This window comes from Arachis ipaensis, chromosome B7, assembly GCF_059453495.1.
Source record: "Arachis ipaensis isolate K30076 ecotype BB chromosome B7, ASM5945349v1, whole genome shotgun sequence".
Taxonomy (NCBI): domain Eukaryota; kingdom Viridiplantae; phylum Streptophyta; class Magnoliopsida; order Fabales; family Fabaceae; genus Arachis; species Arachis ipaensis.
Window position 1 is genome coordinate 118,960,364 of NC_142442.1, and position 8,294 is coordinate 118,968,657.

The following is an 8,294-nucleotide window of genomic DNA, read 5'->3' on the forward strand; positions in this document are numbered from 1 at the left end:
CTGGTTCAAAGACTCTGGGTGACAGTTTCTTATCATGCCACCTTTTTGCTTTCTCTTTGTAAATCTTAGCATTTTTGAAAGCATTGAGTCTGAATTCCTCTAGCTCATTCAGCTGGAGCAATCTTTTCTCTCCAGCTAACTTGGCATCAAAGTTTAGGAATCTGGTTGCCCAGTAGGCCTTATGTTCCAATTCCACGGACAAATGACAGGCCTTACCATACACAAACTGGTATGGCGAGGTCCCTATAGGAGTCTTGAATGCTGTTCTGTATGCCCACAGAGCCTCATCCAAGCTTCTTGCCCAATCCCTTCTACGGGTAATTACAGTCCATTCCAGGATTCTTTTTAGTTATCTATTAGAGACTTTAGCCTGCCCATTTGTCTGTGGGTGATATGGAGTTGCTACTTTGTGGCTAATTCCATATCGGACCATAGCAGAGTAGAGCTGTTTATTGCAGAAGTGAGTGCCCCCATCACTGATTAGTGCTCTAGGGACACCAAACCTGCTGAAGATATATTTCTAGACGAACTTCAGCACTGTCTTAGTATCATTAGTGGGTGTTGCAATTGCCTCTACCCATTTAGATACATAGTCTACTGCCATCAGAATATATGTGTTTGAGTATGATGGTGGGAAAGGCCCCATGAAGTCAATACCCCATACATCAAACAACTCAATCTCCAAGATTTCTTGTTGAGACATGGCGTAACCATAAGGCAGATTACCAGCTCTCTGGCAACTGTCACAGTTATGTACAAACTCTCGGGAATCTCTATAGAGGGTAGGCCAGTAGAAGCCACATTCGAGGACCTTGGTGGCTGTTCGCTCACCTCCGAAATGGCCTCCATATTGTGACCCATGGCAATGCCATAAGATCTTATGTGTTTCTTCCCTAGGCACACACCTACGGATTATTTCGTCTGCATATCTCTTAAAGAGATAGGGTTCATCCCACAAGTAGTACTTTGCATCAGTAATTAATTTTTTCTTTTGTTGCCTGCTGTACTCCTTGGGTATAAATCTTGCAGCTTTATAGTTTGCAATGTCTGCAAAACATGTTGTTTCCTGAATGGCAAACAATTGCTCATCCGGAAAGGTTTCAGAGATCTCAATAGAGGGAAAGGACGCCCCTTCTACTGGTTCTATTCGGGACAGATGATCAGCCACTTGGTTTTCTGTCCCTTTTCTGTCTCTTATTTCTATATCAAACTCTTGCAGAAGCAACACCTATCTTATGAGCCTGGGTTTTGAATCTTGCTTTGTAAGTAGATATTTAAGAGCAGCATGGTCAGTGTACACAATCACTTTTGATCCTACTAAGTATGATCTAAACTTGTCAATGGCATAAACCACTGCAAGCAATTCTTTTTCTGTGGTTGTGTAATTTTTCTGGGCATCATTTAAAACACGGCTAGCATAATAAATGACATGCAGAAGCTTGTCATGCCTCTGTCCCAATACTACACCAATGGCATGGTTACTGGCATCACACATTAGTTCGAATGGTAATGTCCAGTCTGGTGCAGAAATAACTGGTGCTGTGACCAGCTTAGCTTTCAGAGTTTCAAACGCCTACAGACACTCTTTGTCAAACACAAATGGCGTGTCAGCAGCTAGAAGGTTGCTCAGAGGTTTTGCAATTTTTGAAAAATACTTTATAAACCTCCTATAGAATACTGCATGCCCCAGAAAGCTTCTAATTGCCTTAACATTGGCAGGTGGTGGTAGTTTTTTAATCACTTCCACTTTAGCTTGATCCACTTCTATTCCCTTGTTTGAAATTTTATGCCCAAGGACAATTCCTTCAGTCACCATAAAGTGACATTTTTCCCAGTTTAAAACCATGTTGGTCTCTTGGCATCTTTTCAGAACAAGTGCTAAATGGTCAAGGCATCCATGAAGACTTCCAAGAATTTCTCTACCATATCAGAGAAGATAGAGAGCATGCAGCTCTGAAAGGTTGCAGGTGCATTACACAGACCAAAAGGCATCCTTCTGTAGGCAAACACTCCAAAAGGACATGTGAATGCTGTTTTCTCTTGGTCCTGAGGATCTACTGCAATTTGGTTGTAGCCTGAATAGCCATCCAAAAAGCAGTAATATTCATGACCTGCTAGTCTCTCTACCATCTGGTCTATGAATGGTAAAGGAAAGTGATCCTTCCTGGTGGCTGTATTGAGCCTTCTGTAGTCAATACACATACGCCACCCTGTAACTGTTCTTGTAGGAACCAGTTCATTTTTTTCATTATGAACCACTGTCATGCCTCCCTTCTTGGGAGCAACTTGGACAGGGCTCACCCAGGGGCTATCAGAAATAGGATAAATAATCCCAGCCTCCAGTAACTTGGTGACCTCTTTCTGCACCACTTCCTTCATGGCTGGATTTAGCCGCCTCTGTGGTTGGACCACTTGCTGGGCTGATGCCCTTAAGATCACTCATGGACCACCCAAGAGCTGTCTTGTGTGTCTTTAGCATTTGAAGTAGTGCTTCCTCTTCCTGTGGATTTAAAGCAGAGCTTATGATCACCGAAAAAGTGTCACCTTCTCCCTGAAATGCATATTTCAGGGATGGTGGTAGTGGTTTGAGCTCGGGTTTAGGAGGTTTTTCCTCTTCCTGAGGAATTTTCAGGGGCTCTTTTATTTCCTCTGAATCCTCCAGATCAGGCTGGACATCTTTAAAGATGTTTTCTAGCTCTGATTTGAGACTCTCAGCCATGTTGATCTCCTCTACCAAAGAGTCAATAAGATCAACTTTCATGTAGTCTTTTGGTGTGTCTAGATGCTGCATGGCTTTGACAGCATTTAACTTAAACTCATCCTCATTGACTCTCAGGGTTACTTCCCCCTTTTCGACATCAATGAGAATTCGTCCAGTTGCTAGGAAAGGTCTTCCTAGAATGAGAGTAGCACTCTTATGCCTCTCCATTTCCAGCACTACAAAGTCAGTGGAAAAGGCAAATGGCCCAACCCTGATAATCATGTCTTTAATCACGCCTGATGGGTATTTAATGGAGCCATCAGCAAGTTGGAGACATATCCGGGTTGGTTTGACTTCTTCAGTTAAACCAAGCTTTCTGATAGTGGATGCAGGTATTAGGTTGATGCTTGCCCCAAGATCATATAAAGCTGTCTTGGTGCAATTACCCTCTAATATGCATGGTATCATAAAGCTCTCGGGATCTTTAAGCTTTTCTGGGAAGCTTTTCAGAATGACTACACTGCATTCGTCAGTGAGGAGAACTCTTTCAGTTTCTCTCCAATCCTTCTTATGACTCAAGATGTCTTTCATGAACTTGGCATAAGAGGGTATTTGCTCAAGTGCCTCTGCAAACAGAATCTTTATTTCAAGATTCCTGAGATAGTCTGCAAAGCGGGCAAATTGCTTATCCTGCTCCTCTTGGCGGAGTTTTTGAGGATAAGGCATCTTGGCTTTGTATTCCTCAACCTTAGTTGCTGCAGGTTTATTTCCTACAGAGGTGGTTGGAGAAGCCTTTTTAGAGGGGTTGCTATCAGCACTTGTGTGTGTCTGATCCCTCACTGGCGTTTGAATGCCAAGGTTAGAAGCTGGATTGGCGTTGGATGCCAACTTCTTACCTGTTTCTGGCGTTTGAACGCCAGAACTGAGCTTCCATTGGGCGTTTGACGCCAGCTCCTTGCCTGTTTCTGGCGTTTGAACGCCAGAACTGCGCATGAGTTGGGCATTTAACGCCAGCTTTGCATCCTTTTCTGGCGTTTGAACGCCAGAGTTATTCCTCTCTGGGCTCTTACTGTCCTCAGAGGGATTTTGAACAATATTTTGCTCATCCTCTGTCAGTTGTTCTTTTCTTGGCTTTCTGCTACTCTGAAGTGAGGTATTTAATGATTTCCCACTTCTTAATTGAACTGCCTGGCACTCTTCTATTATCTGCTTTGATAACTGCTGTTTTTTCTGATTCAATTGTGCTTCCATATTTTTATTAGCATTTTTAGTGTCTTGTAACATCTCCTTGAATTTTGCTAGCTGTTTTGTTAGAAAACACAATTGTTGATTGAGTTCAGCAACTTGTTCTAGAGGACCAAGTTCAGTAGATACTGCTTTGGCTTCTTCTTTTATGGAGGACCCACTACTTATGTACAGATGCTGATTTCTAGCAACTATATCAATAAGCTCTTGAGCCTCTTCAATAGTTTTTCTCATGTGTATAGATCCACCAGCTGAGTGGTCTAGAGATACCTGAGCTTTTTCTATAAGCCCATAGTAGAAGATGTCTAATTGCACCCACTCTGAAAATATTTCAGAAGGGCATTTCCTTAGCATCCCTCTGTACCTCTCTCAGGCGTTATAAAGGGATTCATCATCCTCTTGTTTAAAGCCTTGGATGTCCAGCCTTAGCTGTGTCATTCTTTTTGGAGGGAAATATTGATTCAGGAATTTGTCTGATAACTGTGTCCATGTTCTTATGCTTGCTGTGGGTTGGTTATTTAACCACCTCTTAGCTTGATCTTTTACAGCAAACGGAAACAGTAACAGCCTGTATACATCCTGATCTACCTCTTTGTCACGCACTGTGTCAGCAATTTGCAAGAACTGTGCCAGAAACTCAGTAGGTTCTTCCTGTGGAAGACCGGAATACTGGCAATTTTGCTGCACCATGACAATGAGCTAAGGATTTAGCTCAAAACTGCTTGCTTTAATGGGAGGTATACATATGCTACTCCCATATGCAGCAATAATGGGGTTAGCATATGACCCCAGAGTCCTTCTGGACTATTCATTTTCATTTAGGTCCATGATGGATAAAATAGAATTGATATGAATTGCAAATAAAGTATATTTTTGTTTTTATTTTATTTAAGTAGAAACAAACTGAATTATTAAGAAAAAAAGGAATAAGATAAAATAAAATAATTAGAAATTAAAATGTAAATTTCGAAAACTAAGAGAAAAATAAATTTGAAAACGAAAATACTTAATGAAGAAGATTTGAAAAACTTTGGATATGATTTTCGAAAAAATTTTGAATTTTGAAATTTCAAAACTAAGATAAGATAGTATAGAAAGTTTTAAAATAAAAATCTGAATTTTTAAATGAAAATTTGAAAATTAATTAAAATAAAGAGAAAAGATATTTTGAATTTAATGAAGAAAGAGAAAAACAGTAAAAAATGACACAAGACTTAAAATTTTTAGATCTAATGCTCCTTGTTTTTTTGAAAATTTTGGAGGAAAAATACCAAGGAACACCAAACTTAAAAATTTTAAGATCAAAATATAAAGAAGACTCAAGAACACCTTGAAGACTCACAATAACAACAAGAATAAAATTAAAAGACACAAGAACATAAAAAGAACACCTAAACTTAAAACTTTTAGAAAACTAAAAATAAATTTTCAAAAATTAAAGAAAAATAACAAGAGAACTGATGAGCGGATATTTTATACGCTTTTTGGGGTTAATTTCATATAGTTTTTAGTTAGTTTTTAGTTTATTTTCATTAGTTTCTAGGAAAAATTCATATTTCTGGACTTTACTATGAGTTTGTGTGTTTTTCTGTAATTTCAGGTAATTTCTGGCTGAAATTGAGGGAGCTGAGCAAAAATCTGATTCAGGCTAAAAGGACTGCTGATGTTGTTGAATCCTGACCTCTCTGCACTCGGAATAGAATTTCTAGAGCTACAAGAGTCCAATTGACGCGCTTCTAATTGCGTTGGAAAGTAGACATCCAGGACTTTCCAGCAATATATAATAGTCCATACTTTGCTCAAGGATAGATGACATAAACTGGCGTTCAACGCCAGTTCCATGATGCAGTCTGGCGTCCAGCGCCAGAAACACGTTACAAGTTGGAGTTCAACGCCAGAAACAGGTTACAGCCTGGCGTTGAATGCCCAAAACAGCCCAGGCACGTGAGAAGCTTTAGTCTCAGCCCCAGCACACACCAAGTGGGCCCCAGAAATAGATTTCTGCACTATCTATCATAGTTTACTCATTTTCTGTAAACCTAGGTTACTAGTTTAATATTTAAACAACTTTTAGAGATTTATTTTGTATCTCATGACATTTTTAGATCTGAATTTTGTACTCTTTGACAGCATGAGTTTTTAAACTCCATTGTTGAGGGTGAGGAGCTCTGCTGTGTCTCGATGAATTAATGCAAGTGTTTCTGTTTTCTATTCAAACATGCGTGTTCCTATCTAAGATATCCATTCGCACTTCAACATGAATGTGATGAACGTGACAATCATCATTATTCCCCCACGAACGCGTGCCTGACAACCACTCCCGTTCACCGTAGAATGAATGAATATCTCTTGGATCTCTTAATCAGAATCTTCGTGGTATAAGCTAGATTGATGGCAGCATTCAAGAGAATCCAGAAAGTCTAAACCTTGTCTGTGGTATTCCGAGTAGGATTTAGGGATTGAATGACTGTGACGAGCTTCAAACTCGCGAGTGCTGGGCATAGTGACAGACGCAAAAGGATATTAAATCTTATTCTGGTACGATTGAGAACCTGCAGATGATTAGCCGTGTGGTGACAGCGCACCTGGACCCTTTTCACTGGAAGGATGGATGGTAGCCATTGATAACGGTGATCCACCAACACACAGCTTGCCATAGAAGAACTTGTGTGCGTGAATCAGAAAACAGAGGAAAGCAGAATTTCAGAAGACAAAGCATCTCCAAAACTCCAACATATTCTCCATCATTGCACAATAAGTATTTATATTTATGCCCTCTCATTTTTTACAATTGAACTTGAAAAACACTGTTGTTGGCATCCTGACTAAGAATAATAAGATAACCATAGCTTGCTTCAAACCAACAATCTCCGTGGGATTCGACCCTTACTCACGTAAGGTATTACTTGGACGACCCAGTGCACTTGCTGGTTAGTTGTGCGAAGTTGTAAGAGAGTAATGTGAACATTGACATTACAATTTCGTGCACCAAGTTTTTGGCGCCGTTGCCGGGGATTTTTTGAGTTTGAACAACTGACGGTGAATCTTGTTGCTTAGATTAGGAAAATTTTGTCTTTTGGGTCAGAGTCTTTTATATTCTTTTCAAAAAAAATTATAATATTTTTTCTTAGTTATTAAAAATAATTTTTCAAAACAAGTGTTACATTTACTGCCCAATTGGCTAGAGTGTTGGTCTGTGTTCTTGGTAATTGGGTACCTTCTTTTTAAAATTCTTTTTCAAAAAATAATTTTTACATTAAATCTTGTGCCAAACTTTAAGTTTGGTGTTTTCTTGTTAATTTTTCTTTGGTTTTCGAAAATCTTATTTTGGTTTTCTAAAAATTTTAAGTTTGGTGTTCTTTCTTCATGTTCTTGTGTTCTTGTGAGTCTTCAAAGTGTTCTTAAGTTTTCCTTGTGTCTTGATCTTAAAATTTTTAAGTTTGGTGTTCCTTGGTATTTTCCCTCCAAAATTTTCGAAAACAAGGAGCATTAGATCTAAAAAATTTTAAATCTTGTGCTATCTTATTATTTTTCTCTCTCCTCTTTAAATTCAAAAATATTTTTTCTCTCTATTTTAAAGTAAATTTTCAAAATTTACCTTTAAAATTCAGATTTTTATTTCAAAATTTAAAACCTTTTTAAAAAAAAAATTCATATCTTTTTCAAAACTTCCTAACTACTTTCTCTCTCCTCATTTTTTCGAAAATCTTCACCCATTTTTATTTATTTTATTTTAATTTATTTTGTTTTCGAAATAAATAAATAATTAAATAAATAAAATATTTCTTCTCTATTTTACACCATCTCCCTTTCTCCATCATGGATCTAAGCGGAAATGAACAGTCCAAAAGGACTTTGGGGTCATATGCTAACCCCTCTACTGCTTCATATGGGAGTAGTATCTGCATACCCTCCATTGGAGTCAGTAGCTTTGAGTTGAATCCTCAGCTCATTATCATGGTGCAGCAAAGCTGCCAGTATTCCGGTCTCCCACAGGAAGAACCTACAGAGTTTCTGGCACAGTTTTTACAAATTACTGACACAGTACATGATAAGGAAGTAGATCAGGATGTCTACAGATTATTACTGTTCCCATTTGCTGTAAAAGACCAAGCTAAGAGGTGGTTAAATAACCAACCTAAGGCTAGCATAAAGACATGGAAACAGCTGATAGAAAAATTCCTGAATCAATACTTTCCTCCAAAACGGATGACACAGCTAAGGCTGGACATCCAAGGCTTTAAACAAGGAGATAATGAATCTCTTTATGATGCCTGGGAGAGATACAGAGAGATGCTAAGAAAATGCCCCTCTGAAATGTTTTCAGAGTGGGTTCAGTTAGACATCT